The sequence below is a fragment of the Parambassis ranga genome, chromosome 24, assembly GCF_900634625.1.
Source record: "Parambassis ranga chromosome 24, fParRan2.1, whole genome shotgun sequence".
NCBI lineage: Eukaryota > Metazoa > Chordata > Actinopteri > Ambassidae > Parambassis > Parambassis ranga.
The window spans coordinates 7622870-7638574 of record NC_041043.1 but is presented as its reverse complement, the minus strand read 5'-3'; the positions used below and the strand labels follow the sequence as shown (position 1 = coordinate 7638574).

Here is a 15705-nt window from a genome sequence, read left to right as displayed (position 1 = left end):
ATGGAGGAGATATGTTATCCATAATGGGTCTACTATCACCACCACTGTATAAACAGTCTGTAAAACTGTGGACAGGACAAGGTCAGTCTTTACTTTTCTATTATGATTTTGATGTTATGACATTACAATGTAAAGACTATTGACCAGCAAAGGCTGACACCTACAAAACACCTGGTATAGAGGACAGATTTTATTTTAGCTTTGTGGCTAAAATAAAATCTTTGGTCTGGACATTGTTTCACTGCTTAAAACTTTAGCATATTTACACACTTAACCCCAACACATCATGACAGCTACATGAATGTATTACTGAAAGATGAAGTCTTTCACTTCTTCAGTGAAGCATTGTTTCCCTGCATCCCACCTCCTTGGTCGAACCAGGACGGAAAAATGCAGAGATCCACTTCATTCATTCAGAAAGAATTTGCAAGGTTTAAGATGTGGAATAATAACACAACAATACAAGAAGCCTCACAATGAACAAAAAAAGAACAATACTGAAGACCTTAGCCAAACAAGCAAGACTAGACAAAGCACTGCTTCTTATCTGAACAACAAGGAATAACTATTTTTCAGCCTTGAAATCAACACTATCAAGCACGTGAAAAGAAGGCTATGCCATATGGTATTAGTTTCACGGCCCCAGGGCCAACATCTGTATGCAGACAGCATCCACATCTAGGCTGAAGAGACACATGTCTCTTTTTCTTTAAAAAGCAGTCTTTTCATGGACTTGCTGTTTCGATGAGTTGCAGTCAGACATGAAGAGAATGACTGGCAAGCCTGCAGGGCACTCTGTGACTGTTTGTTCGTTGTTAGCATCTGGATATGTGTGTTTGCATGTATGGCAGTGTCTGTGTGGATCTGAGTGAAGGGGAGTTATTGATGCCCAATAGAAGCCACAGCTGCAGTGGATGGATAACGTTATGACGTGAAAAAAAAAAATGAAAAATTGCCCTTTTCAATTAAAGTTGACACTGTGTTACACTACCCTGTGTATTTATTCACTGTGCAAAAGTATGCACCACTCCACATTTGTATTTGCTCCAGTGCACATTCCTATCAAGTATTCAAAAGGTCTTTGGAGCTACTATATGAACTGCAGCTAACTGTACTCCTGAGCTCAACAGTCAGGATAAATGAGACACACGAATCAAAGAGCATCTGCAAGAGCAAGATATGAAGAGTGTGAGCACTTACACCTGGTGAATCATTTGAAACCCTAATTTTTTTGTGTGTGCTTTGATCAATATATAAATGATTACTCATTGATTGATTTAGATGATTCAAAATGATAATCAATTATCACTTTATAATGTTGTTTCGTAATAATCTGATGCTGATATGTTAACTGGAAGGAGTGTGTGTAATTACAATAAAGGATTTGTGTACACTAGCATTGATTATCATCTGTAACAGATGCGACTTGGAAAGAAGCCCACAGCTCCCCGACCATTATAAACCATGTACTTCCTGCTGGTGGGTTTCTGGGTTAAAAGCACTCTGTTCTTTGAAAGCCTCCTTCTTTCCACCCCATTATCTACACAAGCACGTTAAACCCTCAACTTAATCGTTTATTATTGAAAGCCCTGCAAGAAGTCAACCCTCCTGGTGTTATGGGAAAATGGTAAAAGTGGAGATGTAAAAGATGTAGGTTAAGGAACTTGTGAAGGCAGCCTCTGCACTGCCTGCATACATTTGACTGGACAAAGCTACACTAGCAATGTTTATGTGTGGGATGTGTATAAATGTGTTCCAATAAAAAAAAAAAAAACACTGGAAAAAAAATGTGGGTGTGTGTTACAGTATAACACAGTGTCTTGAATACATAGAAATTGAACATAAAGACCTTTCCATCTTAACAGAACAGTCTTCTACAAGTATGCACACAAGCAGTGCTAGATTTCAAACAAAGACAGAAAAATGTAGGCTTCTTATTTCTAGCCAGCAGGTGATTCTGTCAGAAATTACAAATGTCACTAGCACATTTTCTCAGCTGTAGTAAAAAAGGTCTAAAAAGCCTTTTGAAACTGCTTTTTTAATGTTTCATGTTGACGTTTCATAAAGGTAAAACACACTGACAGGATCTTAAATATTTATTGCATTTAATGCCTATATAGAATGCCATCTGCTAAAGCTATAGCTGTCTCAGGCAGAAAGTAACTACTACAGGAGCTACCTCAACAAGCAACACAGAGGTTATATTTGTTATTAAGTTTAAAATGGTGTAAATACAAAGCTATCTCAGATAACTCAATCCACAGATCTGTCCATTACCATGTACTCGTTTTCAAAGGCATCCAGAGACAGCGAGGAAATTCTACACACATCACTTGTTATTATGAACAGGCCTTTATTGGATGAACAGCTTAAATTTTTAGCTGGCTTAAAAGAATCCCTGGCCTATAAATTAGCATGGGTAGTAAGATGGTTAGTCAAAGTTCACATGTGGAACAACCAAATACACATTTCAGTATCTAGGTTGACATTTAGATTTTGGGGATTTTCTTTTATTTATCCAACCATTGTTGAATATGCATCTAAAGTCATGGCACAGTGACCGGCAACAAAGAGTATTCAGATGTCCCACTGCCTAACAATGTCTTCTAGCTTTTTTCTGGGGGAACCCAAGGCAGGCCGTATGAGATAACTTAAGCAGCTCAAGAGAAATTTGGCATAGGGCTACACCTGTGTCTCCTCCCACCTCTGTCTGCAAGATAAACCTCAAAGAAAAAGTGCCTGGGGAATCTTATTTGACTCCTTTTGTCTTGATAGGGCTGCAGAGGACACAGACATTTCTATGTGTAATTTTACAAGACGCTCATGCCCATGGATGGTTTGGAATATAATAAATCGACTATCTTTGAAAATCCAGCTCAGCTTTGGATTTTTAAAGGCCAAATAAATAAAAACTCTAAACTCATCAGGCATGGTATTGCTCTCCCTGCAGGTGAGTATGCATCACTTCACTGTGTGAAGTGAGGTTTATAGGCTTGCTGTTGTGCTAAGCCATCGGACATCTTTGCTACACATGTGAGGATGCAGCACAGGGTGCATGTGTGTATGCATTTGAAATAGCTATATCAAGGGTCATGCAATGCCTGGTGTTTATGATCTGGATAACATGGCTCTGACAGCATATCAGTCCCTCACATTTCAGCCAAGGACATCAAGAAAAATGTCAGCTTTGACAGATGATGCAGCCTAGAATTTTCACCATAACAGCAGAGGACTATCTAGTTTACACTACTGGTCTAGTATGACTATTTATCCTCAAGAGCCACACACAGGCATCAGAGAGGCACAAGTGTGACCTCATTTCAAAGAGCAAGAGGTCATGTGACCACGCATGCACTTAAAACAAGATCATAAGTAAACAGAAGTGTAACAATTTAGAAGATTGCTGTTCAGTGTTTTTGCATTCTCTAAATGAAAAGTAATGCACATGGTACTGCAGGTTAACTGGACTGGAAAAAACAACACATACACGAATGCTCACAATACAGGGAGTTATCTCTACAGCACAGCCTAGTATGACTCACATCTACACCATTAGCCCACACATGGGAGGGGAAAGATAAGTCTAACCTACAAACAGAGGGATGATACTTATAAAACATTGATAAGGTCACCACTACAGCCTGTCAACCAATCGTTTGCCGTCATTTCCTCTCTCCTCCCGCTCTACAATCCATTCACTCCGCACAATACTCACATCCCACTACTTTCTCTTCCACCCGACTTGTCTTTAGCTGCAGATGGTAAATGAAAGTGTCTACCTGTTGACCTACATCACCACCATTCTACCAGGATTGAAAAGAGGGGGTCACTTCTATCCTACTGAGAGCACAGTGAAATATAGAAAACTGCCAATTCTTTCACTGAACTATGTGGTTTCTCTCAAGCACATTCTGTGTGTCAGGAGGTGACAGCAAGAAAGGCAGAGCAAAATGCAATCTTTTCAGGAAGCTACTATAAAATCACACAACAGCATAATTTCAGAGGCTGCTAATAAGCAATGTGTTTGGGGAAGTCAGAACAGAACAGAACTAAACAGAGTGTTACTGTAAATTTCTTCTTTTTTTTTAAGTGTGAGCATCTTCTCTTAACATTTAGGATGATATGACTGAAGGTTAAGATAGACAGGTTATTCTCTCACACACTGTATGGTACAGCAGCTGTTGTAGGGAATGGAACATTACTCAGCACCCTAAAACGTTGACCTACATCTCACTGGACATCACAACAGAGGAAACTAGCTCCTGGAACTGTGTCAGAAACAAAGCCATCCATGGACGGAAAGAGAATGTTCACAGGTTTCATGTTAAAACAATGTGTTCTACTGGCATTGCCTGGCATTATATAAATCTGGAGAACATGTTGTAAAACCTATAAGACATGACACTGAAGAGTATAAAGACTGACACTGTGCACATACTGTGAGAAACAATGCTCAATAATTACATGTGTCAGCATAATGATCTAGGCACTGATCCAAAAACACTATACAGTAGCTGATCAATATAAGTGGCAGCTAACAAACAAACCAGTCCAAAAACAAGCAGCCGATTCAGCCACACTGAGTAGGTCACATCTGCATCACTCCACGGTCTCCTTTCATCTGAGAAAGGTAATGCTGATGTTCACTTTACTTTTGTCTTTGAAATTCCCTTTCATTTCAGCGGCTTTGCCCTGTCTCTGGAATATTCTGTTAATGCATTTTCACTTTTGTGTAGTCAATTCCATGCACTTGTGCTAGTTTGACAGAGCATTGAGTTACATAAAGCTACATAGACAATATAAAAACTGAAATTTAGTGTAGACAGACAGCTAAGCAAACAAATATCAACACAGAGCCATAAATAAGCCTTAACTCTCTTCCTAGCTATTCCCACACACTTAACCTCTTACCCTTTGGTAAGGCAGAGAGAGAGAGAGAGAGAGAGAGAGAGAGACAGAACAGAAACAATGTTGGCCATTTGAGAATTTCTGCTTAAGGAAATAACACCTTTGCAATATAGTAGCAGAGATGAAAAAAGTTGACAATGGTGACTACATCTGACTTTTGGACTGGCCTGACCACAGAATCCCTTGATCACATGTAAGGCTAAATATATCCCGTTTCCTCTCTCTACTAAACAAGCTTCTGAGCTAATGTGGGCTGCTAGGCAGTGGTGGGCTGGGGTGTGAAAGGATGACATCCATCCAGTGGAGATGCTCTCATCAGCGGATCTCAGTTGCACAGCATTTGAGGCTCAGCCACAGACTCATACCAGTCCACATGACTTCACACACTGATGCTTACTGATAACGTACCAGGATTAGGACCGATCTGTGTCGATATGTGTGTGTGTGTGCGTGTTTGTTGTAAGGCCTTAGATCCATGGAAAAGCCACAGATATGCACACCCCATATAGCCACTGATTTCTCACAGTAGTACCCTCCAGCAGTAATCTGAGCAGATTCCAGTAAGTGTCTGTGACAGTGGTTTCCAAATGGAGGGTTAGGACACACCTAAAGGGTACAGAGGCAAATTTTATGGGTCACAAAAGAATGTGCAAAAGACATTCTTTATACTATAAGAATATGGGTCAAAGCATGATATGACATGAGAAGCTAACTAAAAATGTGTTTGTGATTGCATTAAAAGTCTCTTAATTGTAATGAAGAGTAAAAGAAACATGCTTTGGATGTCTCTTCTCCAAATGCCCTTGCTTTTATCATCATCCAGGAAGAAGAAGCAGATAACACAGTCACAGACCGTTGGAATCAGAGTTGCAATTCAAATGGCACTGGGTGTGTTCTTAAACTTAGACACCATACATACTCTCTCTTCTACAATAAAAGCAGCTTAAGTGCTATTGGAATAATTTGTTCTGCTTTGGAGTCTATTATTTCTGACTTTCTTCATTTTCGTAGATCACAAATAATCATTTATAACAGTTCAGTGTAAAGGCTATAAATCTATCAGCTGTATACTGATGACGAGTAACAGCAGCAGACATTATATGGCTGTAAAAAAGAGCTATTTTTTAGTCTAAATGAAGTCATTACAAGGTGATACCACTTACTAAGCTTTCTAGTTCTAGTAAGAACTAAAACTAACGGCATTCCTTTCATTAGCAAGTTAAGTTGTAATTTTCTTATGTTCACATTTATTTGTAGCACAGGTTGTTTATGTAGAACATGTTTATGTCACAGTGACCTTTGATCTTGTGGACATTCAAGTTACTTACAAAATATACTTTACTGGGTCATGATGACCTTTGGCCAACAAATCGAATCAACCTTTGTGAACACACAACAAAGTGCGAAAACGTGCTAATTTCCTTTATGTTGCAAGGTCAGCCTTGATCTTTGACCACCAATGTGTAGTGCATATGAACATTATGACCAAATTTAAAGAAACAAGATTGAGAAATCTTGATCACCAGAAAGGACAGTTTTGTGTAAACATGAACAAAAACAAACTTCTAAGACCAAAAAAGACATCATTAACAACCACAACAGCTGATGGAGTTGTAGGTTAAGTCGATGTGTGTCCCAAGAGACATTAAAAATGCAGCCAGAGAGTGCTTTTAACCAATTCAAGGCCAAATATTGTATAATTAACAAGCTAAAGCCAGAAAAATCAGCAAGACAATTTTGTCAGTTCAGTCAGCAAAATGACAGCTTGGAAATGAAGAGACTCAGAGCTGCAGAACAACCACTAAAAAGGATCCTGTGATTCATTGTCATTCAGAAACAATATCATGAAGATGTGAAGCAATACCCCCGAAGCTTTTAGATCCATTTCCTACTCAGCACAGCACACAACACACACACAAAGGCAAACACGAACTCACTCCAGGAAGATTGACTGGAGATAGCTGAAAAGTAGCTGCCATCATTACCTTGTCAGCTTGTAAACCACAAGGGCCAGGGTAATCATCACCCTTAAACACAACGTTTCCTATTACTCAGTACACACACACACACATGTGCATGATCCATTTCTGCAGATGGATAAATTACAAGGAGGGAAATGCACAGTGGCACAGCCGTCCAAGGCAGAGGAAATGAAGAGGCTTAGCTTGAAGGATAATAGAACGTCAGGGTAAAAACAAAGCCAAATAATTCATAATGCATCATAGCATGCTGCATAACAGCACAATCAGGAGAACTGCCTTTTTCCTAAAGAAGTACAAAAGAGATGAGACAGCTGCTTATAGAGCTCTAAGAAGTGAAGGACCTAGTTTCTGCTTTTGGCTTTTTAGGTAAAAGAGTTTGTGCAACTGACCAGTATTTCTGCAGGTGCAGTGTGCACAGAATGATTCATTTAAGGAAGATAATAGTATCACTATGTGAGTGCAATTAGAAATCTGGCCTCAAACTTTTGAAGGTGTCCACCATTTTGTTTGTTATGTTGCAAGTTAAACAAAGATGTGCAATGCATTTATATTTTAGCAGTATGCAGCTTCCTCCTCCCACTCCTCCTCCTTGTCCTGCATCTCACGACTTACTTGGGGAGTTGTCTTTTTAAACACACCAGGATTTTAAAAGAAGCTCTTGCCTGGCTTAATTAGACCTACACTATACTGGCAGGGTTGTGAATGCTCTACAGCCAGAACCATGCAAGGCTCTTTCAAAGCCTGGCAAGCAGGCACACAACAAACCCCTATGGAGTACATACAGCTAACAAGCCTATTTATATTATAGTGCACCATATTGTTCTTCTTGAACTAACAGCTACATTTAACTCAGCAACAAATTAAAGAGTCAGACCAAAAGCCTGCTGCTTTCTATTTCTTAATCATGTGTTGCCTTGAAATGAATGGCAAATATGATGGTGGGTAACGGAGAATAGTGGGTCAGTAAGTGCATGCCAACAGTTCAAGATCACATATGGTGCTACAGAGAAGTATATCCATCAATCTAATTTGCACACAACACAAACCTGCAGCTGCTCTCTGAGAAGTGACACAGAATTAGCATGCCGTACACGTCAGAGTGGATCTCTCTCTCTTTTTTGTATATCAGCTAAGTCTCTGCATCCCTCTTTTGTTATAATTTCCTGCAGTTTCATGCCCAGGCATCAAAGCGAGCACAGCTGTGTCATTGGACGAATGCTTTAATCTATTCAGCTAGTGCATCTGTGTGCTCTGTCTTACACTAAGTCATTAGCCTTTAAGTGTAACGTGTGTGTGTGCAACTATTCATTTGAGTGTATTTATATTCAGCCATGTATGCATACAGTACATGCTCTTGTGTCATGCAGTATATCACTAAATGCAACTCACAGACACATAAAGATGGCACAAGAGTCTAATGAGGGAATATTTTGATGCTTTTGTGTTAGGTTCTTTGCTGGAGGCCATGTTAGGACATCACATCCCAGACGCTAATCTATGTGATGGTGGGGCTAAATTTAGGCTTAGATTGCTGCTTTTTGACTGACAAGAGGTGAGACACATCCTTTTTCATACTCAAAAGAGCAGTGAGATAGAGCAGAGGATAGTATTAATGCTGTATGATCAAAGTTATCCCGACAAGCTGCAACAGGGAGCACGGTGGGAATCATGATCGTAAAATTGACTCTAAGAACTGAATAGGTCAATTTTTATAGACCCACAAGCCAAATGTTAGGACAGAATAGATTCCCTTTCCTCATATAAATCACTGTCAACTGACCACATCCAATCCAAAAGTAATCTATTCTGTATAATTAGCTTAGCAACAGGATGCTATTTGTCTTCTGCAATGCTGATTGAATGGATTTCACTTATTTGGTCAGGACAAATGGTATTCTAAACACTTACTGTTCAATGGGAGAACAATGATATGCCACTGTTCAATCTTAGCGACAGCTTTGACTGACTGTGGTGTGATGTTTATTTAAATCTGACCTCAACATTTGCAGGCTTTAGTCCTTTTGACCCAGTCCGAAATCCTTCTTTCACAGCAAATGCCCAATCAAGGCTTAGCACAAGAAGCACAACCACTGTGTAGTATGTATTTTTACATTACATTTTACAATGGTCTGATAGAGCCACTGTTACATGTTGTCTCTTGATTACCTCCCAGATGGTGGATACAGTGTGGATGTGAAGAGGATGCTATGATGTAAGCCTCAGTGCATGCATCTCCAACCTCTCAGTTCCCTTTGAAGTCTCCCCATGGGGGTGTGGGAGCTGGGCGTTGGTAATGAATCAAGCTGAGCCATAATGAATGTCCTTATTCAGGTCTGCTTTGATGAAATTCCACCTGACTGATCTCAAATCACAGAACAAAACAGCCAGAGCTTGCTGACAACTGTTATGAAAGCTATACTGACTGGCAATATGAGGGAGAGTATTGAGCGACTCCAAGGATCCCTTCAGGATACTCAGTTTCTCCCCATCCTACTTCCTCTGTGATCACTGAGTAGGATGAAATCAGATGTTGCGCTAGCAGTTCAAAGTTAAATTCTTCACTTCTGCACGGTTGTCATGTCTCCTCAATACACCCAAGCTCTTTAGATCTGTACCCAGAGGAGAGTTTAAACAAATGAGGAATAATTTATTGTTGCAATTCTGAACTGGGACCCGGTGTTACAAAAATGCTGAAATGTTTATGAGCTTTACAGAGTAATTTACCCAGTGTGAGCCTTGTCCATTTACAAGTGCAATGTGTAAATACATCAAACACGCTGAAACATCATAAAATACCCAGAAGAACAATAACTAAGCAAATACATTACATGTTGCAACCTCAGAAACAGTTGCAAAGTCACTGTCAGTATGCTGCAGCTGAACATAAAATGAACAAAATGCCTTTTTTACACTTCAAATAAGATTTTGACAAGCTTTGTACAATTCTAGGGCACATCTGCAACACTGCAGTATTCAAGATAGGTAGAAGAGACTGCCAGGAGTAACAAAAGAAGCAAGTAATTATAGAGAGAGAGATCTCATAAAGCGTGCAAAAGACTGCCAACAGCGTTTAGCTGTGGATAAGACCAACTGCTGCTGTTGCTGCTTCAGGTTATGAGTTGTGTTTTCTTTACAACTTTTGCTTTTAACAGGACTAGTAAAAAAATGCAGTAAAAACAAGGTCTTTGGAAGGATTACACATCAAAGATAAACAGGAAAAGTACATCAAGTCAAAATCAGGTTCCACATTAGGGACATAACAAGGTAAGGTTTTTTTGCCCCCTATGTTTGATCTTAAAACCTGATTTCAGAATAATTAGATTTCTGGTAATTTCTGTCACAAAGTCCTTAAAGGAAGAGTTTTCACATCCTAGGAAATGTATTTATTCACTTTGTTGCTCAGAGTTAGATCAGAAGATCAATACCACTCTGACTCTGGTTGCCTGGCAACCTCATGATAATAACAGGATTTCAGGAAGTCACAGGGAGTCCCAGTGCAGCTACACACAAGCCCCTGTATACATCAGAACTTCTTATTTCTGCACAAATTAAACATACAAAACACAACATGGTTATTGACCACATTTTAAAAAATGAATAATGATAATTAGGGATGGGCGATAAATCGATTTTATTGATTAATTCGAATTTGCTCAAGTTTTTGGGCCATGTCAAAAAACTGGACAGACAGCTGAACGTAACCCAACATGAACCTAATGCTGGACTGAGAGTTGGATGTGGATGAAGACTGAAGGTGTCTCGCTGCACACTGTGTTTTTTAATAACGTCCTTCAATCATGATGCCGGTGCTGTAGCATGTTAGTTAGCTAACCTGTTAGCTACTGTCGGCTAAGATATGTCCATCCATCAATGACAGGCCGACAGGAAAACTGCATGCTGTCAGCTAGTTTTAACAGTTAAAATACACAGTTAAAAAAAGGGATTTCCCAATATGCACTTTGGGGGATGGGTGCAGACAGAGCAGTTGGCTTTCCAAGCCTGTCTTTTCCAAACAGGTATCGCTTTAATAGCGATTAAACTGGAATTAGGCTTCAACTGGTTACTACAGCAGACAATACTTGTATTGTAAACACAAGTGTGCGACAGATATAGACCTCTATTCCACATCTAGTAGAAACATGCAGAATCAGCCACCCTTTTGCCAACATGCAGAGAAGCAAAAGCATGTTAACAATTCACAAACATATACAATCTCCACACACACGCACACTTCCACAGAAATAGTGTAACTCCCACAGCCTGGAGGCTGGGTGACAGAGCTGTAAGGGTCAGTACTGTGTTGGGCAGGCAGATGCAGCATATAGCAGCCTTAGGGCATCACTGGGTATTCAGGCTTCAGTAGGCCTCCTCATCAGTGCCCTCTGATGCTTTAGCACACACATACACACACACTTCCAGCTCAGTGCCAGTCAGGCCTTCCAGCTTTGGACAAGAGACGGGAAAGAAGTAGAACAGCCTCATTGAGCGTGGACACACCCCAGTTAGACTAAGCAAAGTGTGGAAGATGTAGGTTATGGTGAACTGTGTTCCTTCTAGTGAAGGAGTATCAGGGTTAACTGTTGTGTTTGTTTTCTGTAGAGAAAGGACAGAGACATGACACTGCCTAATGATACATTTACATGTGAAGCCTCCATGCAATCAGTTTTTGCATATCAACTGTGACATGTGTGGCAGAGTGGAATGACTCCTTCACTTATAAGCCAGAAAATTGTACCTAATCTATGCACACGTTCTTTGTAGATCTCTCTCAGTTGAATCTGTTTATCTCTCCTCTCCCCTCATACACATACACACTCATTTTGTTACTGACAAATCAAGTCATGCAGAAAACACAAGGGAAGCTTTTTTTCCTTAATCCCGAGACAAAAACAGCAAAATGTAATAACCTGGGACAAAAGTGCTGACATATAAAGATGAGTTTGGCATTCAGACTGACTGCTCAGTTGCTGCTGAAATGAACAGAAGTGACAGGCTGATAGAAAGCAAGACCACCCCCCCAAACACAGAAACATAGACAGGTACTCCTCTTTCTGCAGGGTTCTGGCCTACTGATCCTCTTATTCCCCCAATTCAAACCCATTTACTAATACCTTACCCATCTGTGTTTGCCTTTCATCCCCGCTTCCTGTTGCACCACCACTAAACCATGTTTCCCCACCAAACAGTTAGAACTGATGAAGCTGCTTGGATGAGCAGCGAAACATCTTCAAGAAGACTCTACAGGTCCAGACGCCTTGCTTCAATCTTCCCTACGCACCACCACTAACTGCTTGGCTGCAGCTTATCTCCATCTTTGTGTCCCCTTACCTAAAGTCCACTTCCCATTTGCTCTTGTCTGTCCTCTTCCCACAACTGTTTTAATTTTGTCTCATCCAGTCCACCTTCATCCTCCTCCACTTTTCTCTTCTCATCCCTCCTCTCCTTCCAAACCTTGTTTGCATGCTTCCGGACTCTGCGTCTTGATTAGCAAAATCGACCAGCATGAGCCTGCCAGACACTCTGTTAAAATGGCCAATGAGTGTTTCAAGAGCCCCCCCCCCCATACAAATAAGAGGGCTGAATCAGACTCTTCAATTACAGATAACACATTCCCACCCTTTGCATTTCAAACACTATTTAACCACAGAGAGAGAGAAACACAGAGATGCTGGGCCACTGGTACACAAGGGCAGGTTTGAAGGTTGAGAAAACAGCACAAATATAGAGGCTGTACTTTAGTCTGCACAGTAAAGGAGCACTAGATTGTCTTCTTCTGGCTACATTATTCAATGTACGACTCCCTTGGACTGTTACATAATTGTGAATTTGTGCAGGCATTGAAGCCTGCCTCCTCATAGACAGCAAGAGCAGTCTAGTGCAGAGCCATAGGGACTAAAATAGTTAGTCATGTGTTCATTATCGCTATCCTCTTTTAAGTGCTCACCCCGTATCCAGAAACATTAAACAGAAGAGGGCCTTCAAGTGGGTCCGTGCCACTGTATGTGTATGTGTGATTGTGATAGAGAGAGAGAGAGAGACAGAGAGAGTGAGAACGAGAAACAAAACAGAGGAGCAGAATATGAGGGGAATGAGGTTGTGGGATTGTGATAACTTCAAAGGTTATTATTATTATTACTGCAGGCTAAAGCCATGCTCTGGCATCCCTCAAGCTTTGATCATTATGTAAAGCTGTTGTGCTCAATGCTGCCACTGAATACATTGCAGAGTGGATAACCAGGGTGTGTGCAAGCAAGCGTATACAGACCAACACATTGACTCAGCTTCTAAGTGTCTTCTGATTTTAAAATAGCACACCCCACCGTTTTTCCAAAGGACATACAAGAAGCAACCTTAATCTCACCCTGATGTGTGATCTAGACAATTTTACACATGAAGATTAGTGTAATCACAAAGCGCGCATGACTATTAAATGTGTTTTGTCACGTTTGAAGATGTAGTAACATCATCAGAGCTATCTAAGCTAACTGTGGAGACACATTTGTAAAAATGGGGTTATTACAATACAGCTGCTATCCAGATGCTCCTTACGTTTTAGGAGCTGGTCTAATAAAAGAATGTTTTGGCAACTTGTTGCATAAATTTCATCCTTTGTGTAAATTGTAATTATTATCACAGGACTATTGCAGTAATCAATGTAAAACAATTAACAAACAGAGCAGTGATATAGTGGTTAGGTTAGCACCCATAACAGTTCAGAATTTATATGCCTTGAATACAGACTTTATGTTAAGGCAATACATCTATAAAGGCATGGATGTAATGCAACTGCATGCTGCCAGGCTTGACTTTAAATATCCTTTAATGTGCAGTGTACAAACTAATCTGCTACCCTCATAATTTCCTTAAATTTAGTGGAAAAATAAACACCAAATGTTGAAAAAAAATCCCTGATGTGATTATTTATCCTATGATCTATTGTTTGTCAATAAAATAAATGAAAGTATGTGTCCTCAAATGTCCAACCCAAAAAAAATCAAACATTTGGCTTAAATGACTCAAAATGATTATCAAAATGGTGGCAGATTAATATCCTGGTGATCACATAATCCATATATTGACTAACTGCTTCAGTCCAAGTGTAACACTAGATTGTTCTTTACCTGGTGGCCATCCCGTGTACGACTGTATCTCCCATAGTCATGAAGGTAACTGTCCCATGTTCTAGGACAGCATACAGGCCTCCTGACAGCATTAGAGCTATTGTACAACATGTTATTATTACCCCTATTAATAGAGTGTTTCTGTTAGGGCGATTATGAGCTTAGGAGGGGGAACCCCAGCTCAGAGGGCCGAGCCACCACTTTTAATTTTCGTCTACACATTCTAATCCGAAAGCCACACTGAACTTGAAAACAAGCCATCTGTTCCTGCCCCTACCTGGCCTACATTAGCCTGAGCTCACTCCACTCCACTCTGACTGGCTGCAAACATGTGCAAATAAATGTCCTGCAGTGTCACAGTAAAGTCACTATACTGTTAGTGCTACAATCAACAAGGAAGCGTGTGCATTGAGCCTATAAAGTCAGCACTGAGCATTGTGTATACACACACACACACTGTGAGCCCCTGTAAGGCTGTGGATCATTACAGTGATTTTCTTTTTCCTTTCGACCTCCAGTCACTGAGCAGTTCCTGCTCGCTTTAGCAACAATGAGAGAATATAAAGCAAGCACACAAACACAGGCCTTTTGTATCTGTCTGCAATACGCATAGGTGTGATGCCCACCCGGTACCAAGGACAGCGGTCGACGCTCGGAGAGCCTGACAGCCATGACAACACATGCACTACAAAATGACAGATTTATTTCTGCACGGATGCATCGTAAGCAGCGACGTGAACCTGCCCTGAATGACACTGCTGTTTCAGCGTGAGGCATTTACACCCTTTGGACAAAGCGATAGAAACACAAACGGAACCCTTAGATGAGCATTTTGCCTTTCCACAGCGGCGTTTTTTGCCCCCCCTGCAAGAAGAAGAAGCAGCAGCAGCAGCAGCAGCAGCAGCGGCCACATTTGTAGCCAAACCGCACCGTCAAAGCGCGTCCTTCGAATAAAAAGCTCCGCACCTACCTGCTTTTCCTGGGGGTCGAGGAGCTCACATGTCCCGTCGCTTATTTTGGTCTGTTATTGTGGATATTATTACTGTAGTGGGCAACGTTATGTGTCTGCCAGCGCCATGTTATTATCGGTAAGTGGAGGACTGTGCGGTCCTGTGCGCTACATCCGGGCTGTTGGAGAGAGCGAATGAGCGCAGTTTGTGGCGGCGGAGAGGGCGGAGAGCGCTCTGGATATGGAGCACCTGTGCACCAGCGCAGGGACAAGCTCCAGGCGCGTCCACCGTCCAAGCAAACACCCGCGATAAACAGAAGGAACACCTGTTCTCACCGTTTATACAGAATAACTTTAGTTGCTCTGGATAGTACATAAAATGCGGCACAGGAGTCTGGAAACACGTATAAAACAGTAACCATGAGTAATAACAAGCTGTAAATTGATTCTGAATTAGTTTAGAAAAACAACAGGATGTTACAATATGTGTAAATAAAGACCCCTTCAATAATGATAACGTCTTACATTAAAGTAATGCTAATGAGCAAAACATAACAAGCTAATTTAAAATATCTTTAAATAATTATGTTTAACGTCTGAAATAGTACGTTTATATGATAAATTGTTGAATTAGTGTTAGCTTAAAGCTATGCTAAATAAGCTAGTTTATGGTAATGAAGAAATTGACTGACGTTAGCTTAAAGAAATAAGCTACATGGTTAGCCTTGTCATCTTTAGCTAATAA

General features: G+C 40.6%; 1 protein-coding gene across 1 annotated transcript in view; it reads right to left on the bottom strand.

Moving 5' to 3' along the window:
- The window catches only part of pak5 (p21 protein (Cdc42/Rac)-activated kinase 5), a 48782-nt gene extending 33643 nt beyond the window's left edge, over positions 1-15139 (bottom strand). Inside the window, exon 1 of the mRNA XM_028397286.1 lies at positions 14982-15139. The gene's annotated coding sequence lies outside the window, so the exon portion shown is untranslated. The remainder of the gene's footprint in view (positions 1-14981) is intronic.
- Positions 15140-15705: the final 566 nt, after the last annotated feature.